Genomic DNA, 19,480 nt, shown 5'->3' with positions numbered 1-19,480 from the left:
ATGCAGAACACAATAAGACATAAGAAATAACATTTCTTAAGAGTAGCTATGTTACAAAATGGTACTTTTCTTTGGCTCAATTCGATGCATGACACTCAATGTCCTAAACCTAATACAATGAAATCTAGATAATTTTTGCTCACTCTGGCAGTCTGTGATGATATCACTACAGCTGAATGTAGTGATTGAAAACATTCTTGATAGTCCAATTATTCCATGAGTAGTGACTGTTAAGTCTGAAGATATTCTTCAGAGTACTGTACCGAGCTGGCTGCTGGCATTGAACTTGAGTTGCCTAACTGTTGGTTCGGAACTGTCTGAATGTCCATGGTGCATCATTTTTTGGTGGTTGTTGGCAAAGGATTTTAGTGGAAGGAGTCCACCAGTGCAAAGTGTTTGACAGTGCTCCCTATAGCTTCTGTCCACACTATCAGTGGATGTATATGAGATGCTGAAGGAAGTGGTGAGGAAGCAGGAAGAGGTCCAGGTTTCTGAGTGCCATCTGGAGGCTAATGCACGCAACTGAGAAACACCAGGCGACTGGTTATGCCTGTTTGGTGGTGGCCTCTTGCAGTATTTGTCGTGTACCCTTAAGCCTGGCACACAGCAAATGTGTATTTGACAATGTCAATTTCATCAATGCACTGTCGATGGCTAGAACAGTTTTCACAGCATGATGAGTATCAAATGCATCGCCCCAGCCTCAACTCTCCCAACATTTGAAGAGGCCTAGAGGCTCAAATTGACTCCCTCGGTAACAGAAGTAAGCCACCTAAGTTTTATGGAACTTCAGATATTTCAACTATGTCTAACAATGCATTACAGCAGATCATTGTGCTAGATATAAACATGATCAGTTCCATTCCATCAGACATATTTACACTAATCTTGCAAGATAAACTTTATAACTGTGATAATTGGCTCCACTTAGTGCAGCTCATTCTACAAGTGCCAGCAATTCCTGAGTGGAAGTTATTTATGCAGTCTGAAGTTAATTGTGAGAGAAGTGGAGGAACTATCTGGTGATTCATTATTTCATTACCAAGTGACTACAACACAGTTTACATGGCCTTACAATGCACTATCAAAGGCTGAAAGCAGCAAATGCCACATTTGCCAATCTAATCTCTTTTCCATCAACACTACATAGTTCACTGACAACATCACACTTACAAATTAACTTCTTCTCAGCAATTGTTTATAGGAACATATTTTATATAGAAGCTCCTTTAATAACTGCAAATAAGTTCTCAATTTATAAACTTAAAATAGCTTCATCATATAAACATAAGCCCAGTGAAACTATTTTGTCTACTCCCATAAGAGAACTGGACATGAAATGCTAGGGAGGTATAGTCTGTCTTTAAAATGAAGAGAGAGCAGCACTCATGACAGGAGTAGTCAGCTTTCCCGGAAAATATTACAACTGCCTTACAGGATGATTAAGAACCAATTATCAACTAGCAGTGGAGAACAGTGTGCAGAGTAGAATCTGTCCATTTGCTTTTATGTATTAGTGTTAGTATTATTAATATAATGGAAGGAAACATTCCACGTGGGAAAAATTATATATAAAAACAAAGATGAGGTGACTTACCGAACAAAAGCGCTGGCAGGTCGATAGACACACAAACAAACACAAACATACACACAAAATTCAAGCTTTCGCAACAAACTGTTGCCTCATCAGGAAAGAGGGAAGGAGAGGGGAAGACGAAAGGAAGTGGGTTTTAAAGGAGAGGGTAAGGAGTCATTCCAATCCCGGGAGCGGAAAGACTTACCTTAGGGGGAAAAAAGGACAGGTATACACTCGCACACACGCACATATCCATCCACACATACAGACACAAGCAGACATATTTCAAATATGTCTGCTTGTGTCTGTATGTGTGGATGGATATGTGCGTGTGTGCGAGTGTATACCTGTCCTTTTTTCCCCCTAAGGTAAGTCTTTCCGCTCCCGGGATTGGAATGACTCCTTACCCTCTCCTTTAAAACCCACTTCCTTTCGTCTTCCCCTCTCCTTCCCTCTTTCCTGATGAGGCAACAGTTTGTTGCGAAAGCTTGAATTTTGTGTGTATGTTTGTGTTTGTTTGTGTGTCTATTGACCTGCCAGCGCTTTTGTTCGGTAAGTCACCTCATCTTTGTTTTTATATATAATTGTTAGTATTATTAGTAATTCATATATGTACTCCATGTAGCGTTAACACATTTTGTCTCAAATAACCCCCCTCTCTTTGGGAAACACCTTTAAGTTTCTTCTTGTAACATAGTGGGGTAAAGAGGATGGGGAATCACCTGCTCATTCTTCAGTTTGCAGACTTTTGAAGGCAGGAAGTGCATGACCACAATCTGGCAACCTGACTTTCCTCAAAGCATCTACCCTTCAACACCTCTAGAAAACAATTTATCCCTTAAAATGGTTCTGCTGCACTTAGATGTGGTAGACACATTTAATATTTCTTCTTAATCCACTTTATTTAACAATAAACATTCATTTTATAACAGTACAACTCTGTTTTTAATAACTGCAATTTTTCTGTCTCCTGCGACATGGGAAATGTTAGTCCTAGAGAAAAATGAATTTTGCACTGAAAATCACTTTCACTTGAAACCATGATTTTTTAATTATTCCAGAAGCACAAAAGAAGTTACATTAAATTCCCCCACCCACTCACATGCTCACACCCGCAGTAAGGATTTTTAGTATGTTGTTCATGGCACTCCCTTCTATGAATTTCTTCCCTTATTTCACATTGTTTGGCTTCACTCACTGTGCTAATGACCATCTGCTTAATAACATGTTGATCCACCTTAGGAATGGAATACAGCAGCAATTCCATGTAGCATGAATTTAATAAATCCTTGGTAGGTTTTCGGAGGTATACAGCATCAAATGTCTATCTCAGGTCACATAATTCCCATACATTATGGACCAGTTGTTTGTGGATGTGGAGCTGGCTCCCAATAACATCCCACTTGTCTTTCAATGGATTCAGATCAGACAAATTTGGTGGCCAAGACATCAACATGAGTTCCTCAAAACTACTGTAGCATGATTCTGGCACTGTGGCATGAAGAGTTATTCTGCTGAAAGATGCCATCAATGTTGGGAAAGAAATCCAGCATGAAGGGATGCGGTTGGTCCACAATAATGTTCACAGCTTTCATGATGCCTTTGACTATGTCCCATGGAAGCCCAGGTGCATGTCTTTCATAGCATAATACTGCCCCTGTCAAGCTGCATCCACTGCGCATTGCAGGTTTTGAGAAGCCATTTCCTGGATGACAGCATATCCAGAGATAACCAACATCCTAACATAACAAGAAACATGATTCATATGACCATGTGATATATTTCCATTGATTCACAGTCCAGTCTCAATGATCCCTTGGCCTGCAATCATAATTTATGGTGTCATTTGGTCAACATGTTAACTCACATACCACAGTGGTCATCTGCAGCAAAGCAGCATGTTCAATAATGTGCACTGAATGGTGTTCTCTATTTGCCACAGATCACCACCTATCCTACTTTACAGAGCAGGCAAGTGTCCAACATCTATGTTCTGTGATGAGGTGTGGACATCTGGCATCTTGTTGCCTACTTCTGATTTTATCATCCTTCAGCTTTTCATAGATTCTCACAAGAGTAGTATAGAAACAGTCAATCAGCTTTGTCAGTTCTGAAGCAATTGTTTGCATGTGCCAGGCCATAACAATCTGCCCTTTGTTGAAGTTATTTATGTCGTGGTTCCTACCCATATTGTCACTAGAATGATTCACCATTTGCCTCCTTCACAATAATTCTTTATTATTCCACTCTCAGACAGAGAGCTGACAAAACAAACACCTTCATCTTCCCACCTGATTTCCCTTATTTTATTATGATGATCATTCCTCACTATGTAGATCAGTATCAAAAAAGTAATTTCACATCCAGAGGAGAAAATTAGTGTTTGAAATTTCATGAGAACATCCCCCACAACAAGAAAAATTTGTGTTTTAATTATGTCCACCCCAAATCCTGTATCACGTCCATGCCACTCTCTCCCCCATTTCTCAATAACACACGGTGAACTTTGTTGATGTACTCTGTTAATCCTATCTGGTAAGGATCCCACACCGAGCAGCAGTATTCCAGAGGAGGATGGACAAGTGTAATGTGTGGGCAGTTTCTTTAGTAGATCTCTTGCATCTTTTAAGTGTTCTGCCAATAAAATGCATCCTTTGGTTCACCTTCACCACATCTTCTATGTGTTCTTTCCAATTTAAGTTATTTGTAATTGTAATTCCTAAGTTGTTGTTGTTGTTGTTGTGATCTTCAGTCCGGAGACTGGTTTGATGCAGCTCTCCATGCTACTCTATCCTGTGCAAGCTTCTTCATCTCCCAGTACCTACTGCAACCTACATCCTTTTGAATCTGCTTAATGTATTCATCTCTTGGTCTCCCTCTACAATTTTTACCCTCTATGCTGTCCACCGATGCTAAATTGGTGATCCCTTGATGCCTCATAACATGTCCTACCAACCGATCCCTTCTTCTAGTCAAGTTGTGCCACAAATTTCTCTTCTCCCCAATTCTGTTCAATACCTCCTCATTAGTTTCATGTTCTACCCATCTAATCTTCAGCATTCTTCCGTAGCACCACATTTTGAAAGTTTCTATTCTTTTCTTGTCTAAACTATTTGTCGTCTATATTTCACTTCCATACATGGCTGCACTCCACACAATTATTTTCAGAAACGACTTTTTGACATTTAAATCTATACTCGATGTTAACAAATTTCTCTTCTTCAGAAATGCTTTCCTTGCCATTGCCAGTCTACATTTTATATCCTCTCTACTTCGACCATCATCAGTTATTTTGCTCCCTAAGTAGCAAAACTCATTTACAACTTTAAGTGTCTCATTTACTAATCTAATTCCCTCAGATCACCTGATTTAATTCCACTACATTCCATTATCCTTGTTTTGCTTTTGTTGATGTTCATCTTATATCCTCCTTTCAAGACACCGTCCACTCCATTCAACTGCTCTTCCAGGTCCTTTGCTGTCTCTGACACAATTATAATGTCATCAGTGAACCTCAAAGATTTTATTTCTTCTCCATGGATTTTAATTCCTACTCCAAATTTTTCTTTTTTTTTTTTTCCTTTACTGTTTGCTCAATATACAGATTGAATAACATCAGGGATAGGCTACAACCCTGTCTCACTCCATTCCCAACCACTGCTTCCCTTTCATGCCCCTCGACTCTTATAACTGCCATCTGGTTTCTGTACAAATTGTAAATTGCTTTTTGCTCCCTGTATTTTACACCTGCCACCTTCAGGATTTGAAAGAGAATATTCAGTCAACATTGTCAAAAGCTTTCTCTAAGTCTACAAATGCTAGAAACGTAGGTTTGCCTTTCCTTAATCTATCTTCTAAGATAAGTCGTAGGGTCAGTATTGCCTCACGTGTCCCAACATTTCTACGGAATCCAAACTGATCTTCCCCGAGGTCGGATTCTACCAGTTTTTCCATTCGCCTGTAAAGAATTTGTGTTAGTACTTTGCAGCCGTGACTTATTAAACTGATAGTTTGGTAATTTTCATGTCTGTCAACACCTGCTTTCTTTGAAATTGAAATTATTATATTCTTCTTGAAGTCTGAGGGTATTTCGCCTGTCTCATACATCTTGCTCACCACATGGTAGAGTTTTGTCAGGGCTGGCTCTCTCAAGGCTATCAGTAGTTTTAATGGAATGTTGTCTACTCTCGGGGCCTTGTTTCCACTTAGGTCTTTCAGTGCTCTGTCAAACTCTTCACGCAGTATCATATCTCCCATTTCATCTTCATCTACATGCTCTTCCATTTCCATAATATTGTCCTCAAGTACATCGCCTTGTATAGACCCACTATATACTCCTTCCACCTTTCTGCTAAGTATTTTGTTGAATTTATGGCATTTGGATTTGATTGGTTTATCATGTCACCGAAGTTTGACAGACTCCTTTTAGCACTCATGTGGATGAGGGTCAGTTGCCAATTTTTGCACCATACAGATATCTCAAGTAAATCATTTTGCAATTAGTTCTGATCTTCCAATGACTTTACTAGACTATAAATGACAGCATCATCTGCAAAAAAACCTAATACAGCTGCTCAGACTGTTGCTAAACCATTCATACAGATAAGGAACAATAGAGGGCCTATAACGCTGCCTTGAGGAATGCCAGAAATCACTTCTGTTTCACTTGATGACTTTCTGTCAATTACTGTGAACTGTGACCTCCCTGACATAAAATCAAAAATCCAGTCACATAACTGAGATGATATTCCATAAGCACGCAATTTGATTATGAACCACTTGTGAGAAATGGTCTCAAAAGCCTTGTGGAAATCTAGAAATGCAGAATCAATTTGAAATCACTTGTCAATAGCACTCAGTACTTCATGTGAGTAAAGAGCTAGTTATGTTTCACAAGAAAGATATTTTCTAAATCAGTGTTGACTATGTGTCACTAGACCATTCTCTTTCAGGTAATTCATTATGTTTGAACACAACATATGTTCCAAAATCCTGCTGCACATCAACGTTAATGACATGGGTCTGCAATTTAGTAGATTACTCCTATCGCCTTTCTTGAAAATTGGTGTGACCTGTGCAATTTTCCAGTCTTTGGGTACAGATCTTTCTTCGAGTGAGTGGTTGAATATGATTCACCCACATTCTCAACGTATTGTCCCACACTACATTCGTAGTGCCCCCGCCCATTATACTCATTACTCTTGGCACATTGCCAATTCCAGTAAGAGTTCGGGCACTGTTTGTGCATTCACACAGAAGAAGAAGATGGTCAAGTGGCCTGTGAGCCTTAACTACATATTTACTAAGATGGTATCTGTTCTTTCGCGGGAGGCATGCCAGAGATAAATCCCTGCCGTCGCGCTATCCTCTGTGTCCTTGGTGGCACAGAGCGTCTGCCATGTAAGCAGGAGATCCCGGGTTCGAGTCCCGGTCAAGGCACACATTTTCATCTGTCCCCGTTGACATATGTCAATGCCTGTAAGCAGCTAAAGGTGTTCATTTCATTGTAATTTCATTCTAACGAGCTGCTTGGTCACCAATGGTATCTGTTCTTTCGGACATGTCCGAAAGAACAGATACCATCTTCGTATAAATATAGTTAAGGCTCACCAGCCACTTGACCATCTTCTTCTTCTGTGCGAATGCACAAACAGTGCCCGAACTCTTACGGGAATCGGCAACGCACCGTGAGTAATGAGTATAATGGGCGGGGGCACTACAAATGTTGTTCGGGACAATACGTTGAGAATGTGGGTTTCACGGGAGGCGTGCCAGAGATAAATCCCTGCCGTCGCGCTATCCTCTGTGTCCTCAGTGGCTCAGATGGTTAGAGCGTCTGCCATGTAAGCAGGAGATCCCAGGTTTGAGTCCCGGTTGAGGCATACATTTTCATCTGTCCCCGTTGACATATGTCAATGTCTGTAAGCAGCTAAGGGTGTTCATTTCATTGTAATTTCATTCTAACGAGCTGCTTGGTCACCGATGGTATCTGTTCTTTCAGACATGTCCGAAAGAACAGATACCATCTTAGTAAATATATACTTAAGACTCATCAGCCACTTGACCATCTCCTTCTTCTGTGTGAATGCACAAACAGTGCCCTAAATCTTACAGGAATCAGCAATGCACCGCGAGTAATGAGTATAATGGGCGGGGGCACTACGAATGTAGTGCGGGACAATACATTGAGAATGTGGGTTTCGCGGGAGGCTTGCCAGAGATAAATCCCTGCAGTCGCACTATCCTCTGTGTCCTCGGTGGCTCAGATGGATAGAGCGTCTGCAATGTAAGCAGGAGATCCTGGATTCGAGTCCCAGTCGGGGCACACATTTTCATCTGTCCCCGTTGACGTATGTCAACGCCTGTAAGTAGCTAAGGGTGTTCATTTCATTGTAATTTCATTGTAACGAGCTGCTTGGTCACCGATGGTATCTGTTCTTTTGGACATGTCTTAGTAAATATCTAAAATAATCAATTTTTGACTTACAGACTACCCTCTTGAATTGAGATTTGATAAATACTATATCCTGTTCATTATTAACATTTGACAAAATGAACTTCATGTCATGGACTGAGAGGCCATTGACTACTGATTTTGCAATATAATTTTGTTTATTAGATCTTTCAAAAAATATATTATCAATGCTGTGAGCAATTAGCTACCCTAGTCGGGAAGTTTAAAGTAGAAATTAAGCTGAATAATAGTGTTGCTGAGTGTAATAAATTCTTACTGGGAGAGTTCTTAAGAAAATCTCCACTAAAGCAACCACTATTAAAAAACAGACCAGTAGAGATTCAAGGTGATTTATGAATAGATTAAAGTTACCTGCAGGTGGTCGGTATACACTTACCATTAAGAAGGATTTGTTATGAAATTCTGCTTCTGTCACACACGCTTCCGTATGTGTATTAGGCAAAATTTATAAATGTCTGTCTATGTTCTTAAATGTTTGACAATTTCTTATAATTGTGGCAATTCCTCCTTTTTCCATTTCTGCTCTACAAAAGTGAGATGCTAACTTAAAAATCTTGTAACATTTATCACATCTAAACCAGTGCTCACACAATGTTCAGAGAGGCAGATTATGTCAACTGGATTTGATGACTCTTATTCGTCAACACAGATAAGTAGCACATTAATTTTAAATCTTAGTCCTTGAATATTTTGATGTAGTAAATACAGCTGGATTTCACCTTGACTGAGTTAAAATTGGGTGGAAATAAAATTTCTGCTGATTGCTGAGAATTTTTAACCAGCAGCTGTTAGTCCTGATGCAATATGACAGAATTATGTTATTTACTTTTTTTCTCAAAGAGAAGGTTTGTTCAAACTAAAACCTCTCAAAACTTGATTTTTTTCTGTCCACCCGACCCTAAAAAAGACACTGTTGTGAACCTCTTAAATACTGGTACTTTATCACTCATGCAAGTGTCCGCTCTCCCCCCTTAAATAAGTGACTACTTAAAACAGTTTCATAATAGACAACTGTTATTCAAACAGCATGTAGATCTGGTTATTTTCATTTAGTCATTGTATTATTTGAATATGTATTTCTGAACTGTCTCCCAAGTAAAATATCAATGACTGTGTCTGTGATACTGTTTCGGAACATATAACCCTTTAAGTCTGAAAATGGTGTAGTGCAGGCAATATATCACGGCAGTTGCAGCAAGCACGAACAAACGAGAACTTTGACAACCTGAGGGGAGAGAAGCAGAGTGGAAGAACTGGAATGTCCTCCCTGTCGCAGTGCTGGCAATCTACGTCTGTCTTTTGTGCTCCTGCTGAAGAAGAACTGACATAATGATCATAGGAATCACCAATTGCTTCTGATGTGATGAGGATTGTACTTGAACACTGTCAAGGACCAGGATTAGTCATGTCATACCTTTGAAAATAAGAAAAGAAAACAATAAGCAATATACAACACATAGCAAAGTGGAGTACACAAAATATTGGTTAACAATGACAAAGTGCTTGTTCACTGCAGGTGGTAGTGTTGTAAATATGATATTTCATCTCACACAACCATAGCTCAAAACACCTCCCACCTAAAACTATCACATTAAAATGTCTGAATAATAATCATTTGTTGTTTGGATTTTATAATCGTTTAGCCTCTTTATTATAAAGCTGTTTTCATTTTAACTATAATGTAAATGTTACTGAATATAATCAGAATATTTGGCATCAGCTATAACACAAGTAAATCTCATGGAAGAAATAGCCAGCAGAATTAACCTAAGAATTTCTGCAGAAAAAACAAAATTTTTAATAAACATTAAGGATGCTCCAAAATTCCTGAAAACAGATATCAACCAAATAGAGAGCGTAAAAAAATTCGAATATCTAGGGGAAATAACCCAAGAACATGCTTTGGAAAAATCTGCAATAGAGGAAAGATTGCATAAACTGGGGAGAGCATATGGTGTCACCAAAGGCCTCCACAATAAAAGATGGAAAAATAAGGCATTATAACAAAGTAGTGAAGCCAGAATGCCTATATGCAGTCAAATGCCTGGCATTACAGTACAATTTAGATAAATTAGAAGTACTAGAAAGGTGAATATAAGCAAAATATTAGGACCACAAAACACAGCAGAAGATTGGAAATTACACAGTAATGCTGAAATATCTCAAAATATAGGAAGTGTTTCAAATGTAATGAAAAAAAGGAGAGTCATGTTTTCTGGACATTTATTTCAAATGCAAGACAGTTGATTAACTAATAAGATTTTCAAATATTTGTGGGATAAGAAGCCCACAACAAGCTGGGTCAATGAAGTAAAAAAGAATTTAGAAATAAACAATAAAAAACAGAAGACATAAACAACAGAGAAGCCTTTAGGAAAAAGTATTCGAAAAGGAAGGTTTCCAAGGGAGGGTGGCAAAAAAGACAGGTTCAAAATGGTCTGAAGACAGAAAGAAGAAACATAGTGAACAGAAGAAAGCATACTGGAAGAAAAGAAAAAAATAAATAATGAAGAACTGGGACTGGAGCGTGGCCTACTCGCAGCAGAAAAATCAGGATATTGATATTTCCACATCTAGCGGGAGCTCATAGCAGTATGCATTTACAAAATACACATTCTATAAATAAAAAATAGTGGGGCAGGCTTACAGCTGGTTCACAAAAAGAAACTTAATCTTGATCTTAAAAAACTCATATTAATAATTAGACAGAATTTCTGGCTAGTGCTTACCTTCAGGGAGCAAATATTTAGTGCTGACAATAGATACACACAAAAGTAAAGGTGACAACACTCTAGTAGCTTCTAAAAAGGGAGGGTAGGTTACTCAGACTCCATGAAGAGATTGAGCTGTACTGACGTGGATGACTGCAGATACGTTTCTCTCGTTACCACAGATGGGACTTTTAAATCTTAGAGAGCAATTGCCGATGCATTTGTAGCAAAGTGCCACAGTGTTCTGAATTCGTAGAAAGCAGAGCAGCTCCTATAATACTAGGTACAAAAGGCTGTTTAAAATCCAAAAATGACAACAGCAAGATTTTTGGGGTAAATCTAAGTGTATATCAAAAGAATAGGCTAATGGGAAATGAAGGTGGTGTATCTGTTGTAGTAGACAAGAAACTCAAATCCACCAAGATAGAAACAACTGTAGGTATGGTTTTTTGGCAAGTATCAGTACTGAGGGTGGGCATAAATTAATAAAAGGATCTTTTTATTGACAAACTGAATGGACACAGGTTTTATTGACCCTTGGGAGAGAGTCTTGGGACTGCTGTAAAACCTCAACTTGCGGACACTGACATAAACTACCATACAATAGCTTACTTATGAAGTTTCAAAAACCAGTGTTACGTGGGAAATCTATGACTGTCTTGCACTCCCTATGTATATTACTCCTGTGGTGACCACATGGACAAGATTTCACTCATTACAGCATGCACATAGGCAATTATGCTAGCATTCTTTCTGCACTGCATATATGAAAGGAATGTGAAGAAATACTAGCATTTGGCACAACAGCAAGTCTCCTCTGTTATGCACTTAACAGTGGTTTTCAGAGTATAAAAGATGTATGAAAAAAGTAATGTGACTGACAACACTGCAAGCAACCTGGAAACACTGTGTTGTTCTACTTGCATAGACTGATGTGTTCATCCCTTCCAGATGTTCAGTCTGAGTTTCAGCTTCATACAGCCATCATGTGATTTTTGAGAGCACCATCAGTGAAGTTGTATTTTTGTTGGGTGTTACGAAAACAGAACAGTTGAATTTAGAGCAATGTTATGCACTCAAGTTTTGTGTTAAACTTGGGGGACCCATGAGTGTGACCTTTGAAAAGTAGAAACAGTACTATTGGGAACATTCCTCATCAAGAGTACAGGTTTTGCATTGGCACAAATCATTTTTGGAAGGCCGAGATCACGTTAAAAATGAACCTCGCTCAGCGAGATCTTCAGCTTCAAAAACCAATGAAAATGTCAAATGTGTTTGGTCTTATGACATCAGATTGATGTTTAACAATAAGGATGATGGTTGACCTGTTAAACTTAAAGACTCACTGCACATCAAATTTTGACTGAAGATGCTGCATCATGACAATGCCTTGTGTCACAAATCCACTTCCATCACAGAATTTTTGACCTCAAAAGGCATTTTTGTTGTTCCACAGCTTCCCTATTCACACGATCTGGGACTTTGTGATTTTTTTCTTTTCCTGAAATTGAAAAATGTCTTAAAAGGACATTCTGGGCCTATGGAGAACATTCAAAAGAATGCAACTGACATGTTAAAGGGCCTACAAATTGAAGCCTTTTAGCACTGCTACCAAGATGGTAAAAATGATTGCCGCAAAAGGAACTACTCTGAAGAGGATAATATTGTTGTTTTAAAAAATAAAAACTTTGCTAAAAGGTGTACAACTTTGCTTCCACCATTTTCCCCCAACATTTGAGGCTTTAATGAAACAAGTTGGTTACACATGTATCAATCAAAGTATTTTCCATTGCTGACCACTACTTCCTCCCATCTTTCAGGCAGTGTATGAATCCCATGTTGAAAAAATTGTTCATCTTTTGAAGCGATCCATGAATCGATCCAATTTGTGACTTCTTCATGTGATCAGAAGTGTTGGTCAGCCAGGCCATGCACCATTGACCTAAACAGGTGACAGTCAGAGGGAGCAATGCCTGGATAATACAGTGAGTGGGGTAGGACTTCCCATTTTAACGTTTCCAAGTACGTTTTGACCTCTTTTGCAACATGCGGTCGAGCGCTGTTGTGCTGCAAAATCACTTTATCATTCCTCTCACTGTATTGCAACCGTTTGTCTTTTAACGCTCTGCTAGATGCATTAATTGCATTTGATAATGAGCACCTGTGGTTTGTTTCACTTGGTTTTAACACCTCACAGTACACGACGCCGAGTTGGTCCCACCAAATGCAGAGCATGATCTTGGAGGCTTGAATATTCGGTTTGGCTGTCGGCATGGAAGCATGGCCAGGATGTCCCCATGATTTTTTGCATTTAGGGCTATCATAATGCACCCATTTTCCATTCCCGGTCACAATTTTGCCTCTGAAGCAACTGTTCACAAACGCACAAACACCGTTCAACGTCTCTTAGTTTCAGCTCACACGGAACCCAAGTTCCTTCTTTCTGAATCATGCCCATAGCCTTGAGACGTTTTGAAATGGCTTGCTGTGTCACTCCCACTAATTGTGCCAATTATTACTGAGTCTGACGCGAGTCTTCACTCAGCAATGTCTCCAATTCTGCATCTTTGAAAACTCTCTCTCTTCCACCACTATGCCAGTCTACGATATTAAAATCACCGTTCTTGAAGCATTGAAACCACTCACAACATGTTCTTTCACTAATAGCGTCCTTACCATACATACCTGAGAGCATGTGATGAGTCTCAGCCACTGTTTTCTTCATATTGAAACAAAACAGCAACACCTCCCACATGTGACGAGAATGAAACTCGTCAGCTGACATTTTTGATCGAGAACAACTTTATGATGCAGACACAAATCGACTAACATTTGAATGAGGTTATGTTGACCGAGGTCCAAGCTAGCTGCCTGACGTCTGCGATCTGTTTCTTTCAACCGCTACTTACCGTTGTCACCACCTATCGGCAAACGGCGGAAGCAAAGTTGTACACCTTGCAAATAAAAAAATCAGTATCATTACTTTTCTCACACTCCTCACAGATGTAGATATACAAATTTCAGTTAACACTAATGTTCATATTTAATACCTTTTTATCTCTACCAGTATGTAGGTATCTGACAGGATTTGGGGCAAAGTTACATAACTTTTGATTTGAAGTACTGCATAAAAACAGCTGCTCACGTCAGTAGTATAAGGGGAAGAGCAATACCATTTCTGAAAGAACTTCCTTGTATTGGTCAAACGTGATTGTTAATTTACATGAGAGATTTTGCCTATAGTGGCTGCTTCTGCTGATTCATATTCTATGTCCACCCCATTGCCTGCCTCATCCCTCCAACTCCTACAACTTCTTCACTTCAAATTACTTTACTCAGGCCTCCTTACTTTGGTACAGAGGATTATCAGTCCCAATTCACACTGTTCTCCCAACAGTCTTCCACGTTTCCATCCTGCTTCACCGCCACCCCCTACACTCTTCAGTTCTCCCTTCACTCCCTGTATTATCACATGCAACTCCTTACTGCCCAGCTTGTATCAGGATTACCTTTGTCTGGTACCATACACCTCTCTTATTCCCCTGCTGTTTCTCCTGTTTCCAGCCCCTGGACTCGTATTTTGGAGGACATCAATTCAAATCCCTGCCTGGATGTCCAGATTTAGGGTTTCTATGTATGATGTAACACATCTTTATAGGTATGTGTACTACATCACAGTCACGTTGGATTCGTTGCTGCCTCAATGAATGTTACTTTTAATAAATCTTACAAATTATGGTCTTTCTTGATTGTTCTTGTGGGCTGGCTAATCTGTTGCACAGCCATGTATGAACTTCTTCTTATGAACTTTGTTTCCTGGCAGGGTGGTGGTGTAAGAAAGTATTAACTATTTCAAGCTAGTAAGGAATTCAACTCTTCCATAAAAGCTCTTCTGTATTTTAACTCTTCAATTCAGTAATGGACAGTAATAGACTGATCCCAGTCAAGTAGCTACAAAAAGCTTTACAAACAAATGTCAACATAAAACATACATTGTCCGACTGTCAACTCACAAATCAATGTTAGAAGCTCATGATTCTGTCCTTCATTTGTTCCGGCCCCCGTTGGCATTGTCCTATTACTCCTAGGAGCTCAGGACACCATCGAGCCTTCGCCCCAAAGCATAAATGGGCCTGTACAACAAGTGACTGCTTCTGCTTTACACCATGGCTTGTCACTGCCCTTTGCTGTTACTGCTCATACGCCATCTACACAAAACCACAGGTTGGAGAGTGCACAATGAATGCTTCCCACTTACATACTACTTAATAAGTTATTAAATGTCACAATCATCTTTTCTGTCCTGAAAGCTCATAATGGAAAAGCGTATTCCTAAGAACACCATGTTACACTACACATGATTTCCCTGCTTTATAAAATCGAATGCTACAATGATTCCTTTTGTAAAAGATCATGGCTACTTTGCTTAACCAATGGGAGACTATCCTCCATCTGCAGTGACTTAGTCATCCACAGAATATTCAGCCCTAATATTTTTTACTATTTTCCTTTTTCCTATCCTAGTGCAACTGTTCCATTTACCCCACCTTTCTCTGACCACTGCCTTGACCGTTCTAGATTATGTCTCACCCCAGTCAATCCAGAGTCCAGGGCAATGTACGTACCTGTGTGATCTGAATAAAAATGTAAGTTCATACGCCAATCTGCTTTGTTCCAGTTCTCATTAAAGTGTCTGTAGACAGTCCAAATGTTTCAATATAGGGGGCAGCATAAGAAGCACTTTTTTGGGTATATTTCTTTCTGATCTTAGATGAGAAGCTAAAGAATGCACAGTCTTGTGCTAAGGAAGCAAGAGAGAGGATGTTGTTATGGGTGGCTGGTATCCTCTTTCTACAACACAAATGCACATGTATATTAATACAGTTCTTTATTTACATGAACTGTAAGTTTTACTTAACTGGAATAGAATCCACGTGTTGCGGTACAAGCTCTTCAGTAATAGTCCTCCTGTAGACAATAATGATAATGTTGCTTAGTCTCACTGTTAGTTTCGATCTGGTCGCAATGCACTGTCATAGCCAGAGGGAGCCAGTGAGTCAGTGGCAGTGAGTTAGTGACTGAGGCCCTCCGGTCACCAGCAGTGATCTAAATACTTGCTGGCAAGAGGACGTTGGTGACGTGTTACTTGTTGGTGTATCTTTGACCTCTCTCCTGACAGGCATGCTTGATCCAGCACCTACTATCGACCTTCAAGCTACATCTTTGCTGACAGGTGTGGTGGCAACACCTTATGCCAGCATATTCCTTCCCCTCGAAATGCTGCACCATTGTCTTGTAGGGAGGATGCAAACAACAATGTGGCAATGCAGGACGCTAGATGTAGACATGAGCCAAGACTGTGGAGGGCGGCATACTCCTGACTGTAGCTGTTTGGCTTGCAAGGCAATAGGAACATCCTCCTGAAAACTGCTGCCAGGGCACACGTTCAGCCCTGAGGGCGTGTCCTGGGGCGATGATGGTGATGGCGGGTCCATGTCCATTGGGTCAGCAAGCAGGGACAGTGGGGGCATGGATGCATCATCCATCCGCTCCTCCTGGGGCTCCCTGGTGGCACCAGTGGGCAGCTGCGAAGGCCACGCAGTCTCGTGAGGCCATGAATCTGGGGAAAGAAAAGCTGCAGAATCATGGGGAAATTATACACACTAATTTAGTTCTGGTGGAAGCACTGCAAACCATCAGGACCTGCAATCAATTACATAAAACAGCCAATGCATTCCTGGATCACACCTCTTTCCCAGAGGCCACAGTTGCCATAAACCCTGAAAAGAACCAGATCGTGTGGCGCAAAGCGATACTTGTGGACCATTGGCAGTGCCGGATGCTGTGGTGAGTGTAGCATGTGCAGCAGCATCTGATGGTGGTGGTCATGCAGAAATTCCACTGGTGAAGGTCCATCTTGTGGGTGGGAGCAATAGGAGGAGATAAAGGGTTGCAGCGCCTGTTCCCGTGTGTGAGTGAGATGAAGCTTGGCCATCCGTTGTTTGATAGTGTATTCGAAGTGTTCTTCTCGGTTGGATCTAGGGGTGAAATGGAACAGTTGTAAGGTGACGAATACCATTTCATCCACAAAACTGTTCAAAACCACATGAAGTGAAATGTGGTCCATTGCCTGACACAAGTACTTCTAGTAAATCTTCTATGCAAAATACTAAAAGAGTCTACCACAATGAACCAACGAGTGTTCCAAAATGGTCCTGCAAAGTCAATGTGCACTCGTTGCCATCGTGATTGAGTCTTAGGTGAAGCTGAGAATGTCTGTGGCAGAGTAGATTGGTTTTCCACACATGCGCGACACTGTGCCATCATCTTTTCAGTGTGAGAATCCACGCTCTGCCAAGTACAGTACTGGTGCGTTAACTTTTTACTACGAACAATTCCCCAATGTCCTTGGTGGAGCGATCATAACACATTCTTTTCCAACACTCTGGGAATTAGCACACGCAATTGTCCACTGTAATTTTGAACTAGATTCACACCCTGTTGAACTGAAAGGTTATGCCAATGTGCAAAATATTGGTGCACAACTGCATTCTGGATACTGTTCAGTGAGCAAGGCCAAGAAGTACGAATGTAATGCAACAGAATCATCAGATCGAGGTCCACTTCCATGGCCTGTGCAATTTTTCTGTAGTGCAAGGGAAAAGATTCCAGCAATTCAGAGTCCTGCACATCAATCTGGCAACAAGATGTGGCAGATGCATCAGAATCAGAGTCTGGGCCAATCGGAAAGCGAGATAGGGCATATGTGTTGCCATACTTTGCCAGAGGTCTGTACTCAATTTCATACTGATCTTGTGAAAGCACTGAAGCCCAACATTGTAATTTTTGAGCAGTGTATGTAGGAACTGGCTCTGACGGATGAAATAAGGACTGCAAAGGCTTGCGATCTGTCACTAAAAAGAACTTGCAACCATATAAATACTGATGGAATTTGGTCACATTGTACACAATACCGAGAGCCTCTTTTTTAATTTGTGAATAACTGCACGACTTTGAGTTAACAACTTTGAGGCAAAAGCAATGGGGCTGTGTTGTGCACCAGTTCCTCTATTCAGTAGAAAGAAGTGTCAACTTGCAAAACTACTTGCTTGGCAGGTCAAAATGCACTAAACATCTGTCAGTAAGCAAAGCATTTTTGAGTTTCTGAAATGCATCATGACAGTCTCTGGTCCACACGAAAGGTACATTTTTGCAACACAATGGAGCCACGATATGAGCGGCGTTCAGTACGAACCGAATGTAGTACGTAATCTTGCCTAGTACTGACTGCAGTTCAGACACATTGTGAGGAACAGGTAGGTCATGGATTGCAAGCAAATGAGATTGGAGTGATGCACACCCTGACTGTTTATCACATGACCTAAGTAGTGTTATTCAGTTTGAAAAAAGTCACTTTTCTAGATGACACTTGAGTCCTGCTTCTGACAACACTCGAAAAAGAGTACGCAAATTGGCAATGTGTTCCTCTGGTGTATGACCTGAGATGACAATATCATCAAGGTAGTTTGAACAAAATGGCACTTTTGCAGTCAGCTGTTCCAAGCAGTGTTGAAAAATGGTGGGTGCAGAAGCACTGCCAAAGGGCAAACGCAAATACTAGAACAGTCCCAAGTGTGTATTTACCACAAATACTTTCTGTGAGTCTTCATCCAATGGAATTTGCAAGTAGGCATCATGCAAATCTATCTTTGAAAAGTAACGTCCTGCACCAAGCCTGTCCATGAGTTCCTCAGGGTGAGATAACAGATAAGAGTCAACTACTGTCTGTGGGTTGATTGTAAACTTGAAGTCAACACAAATGCGAATATGACCAGAAGGCTTAGGTAGCAAAACGAGAGGACTGCCCATCAACTAGCTTGAATGGGAGCTATTACACCATTCTCTTGCAATTCTTTCACTTCACTGGCTACTTCATCTATTAAAGCAATTGGAAAAGAATGGGCCCAGAAAAACTTAGGCTGTGCATTGTCTTTCAATGTGACATGCACTATAAAGTTATTAGCTTTTCCCATTCCTTCTGAAAATAGTTCAGGAAATTCTTTAAGCAAGCTAATTAGCTAGCTACACTGTGTTTTGGGCCAAAAGCCGAGACTGAAAGTGCATTGTCTTGGATGCTAAGTCCAAACAAATCGAAGGCATCTAGACCGAATATGTTGCCACTGTCTTTTGATTTCAACACAGTAAAATTCACTGTCCTAGTGAGAGATTTGTAAGTGGCAGGCCAACTACACTGTCCAAGTTCTGGAATTTCTAGTCCATTATAAGCAGTGAAGTGCTTGATAGATTTTGAAAGGTGTGGTGAGCCTAACTGTTCATATATAGCACGATTAAGCAAAGTTACTGAGGCACCTGTGTCTAACTAAAAGTTCATACAACAGCCAGCAATTCATGAGACAAATAGTTTGTTAGAATGTCATTCCATGGCACTAGGGCAAGAAGGAGGCACAACTTTAATCTTATTTTTGCCACAATCTGTCGTAGATTTTGAAAATACAGCAGTCACTGAATGTGCATGAGCCTGTTTTTTCTTGGGAGTGGGCAAAATTGGTGGTTTTGTGCTGTTGCAAGCAAACTGCTTGGGCATGGCCTTTTTTTCCACACTTGTGACACATTGCAATATGTGACGGGCAGTCCTGTCTTTTATGGCAAGCAAAATGTTTAGGGCACGCATGGCTGTGTATGCACTTATGGCTGCTG

Source organism: Schistocerca serialis, chromosome 4 (genome assembly GCF_023864345.2).
Source record: "Schistocerca serialis cubense isolate TAMUIC-IGC-003099 chromosome 4, iqSchSeri2.2, whole genome shotgun sequence".
NCBI classification, from domain to species: domain Eukaryota; kingdom Metazoa; phylum Arthropoda; class Insecta; order Orthoptera; family Acrididae; genus Schistocerca; species Schistocerca serialis.
Note: the sequence above shows the minus strand (reverse complement) of the source record.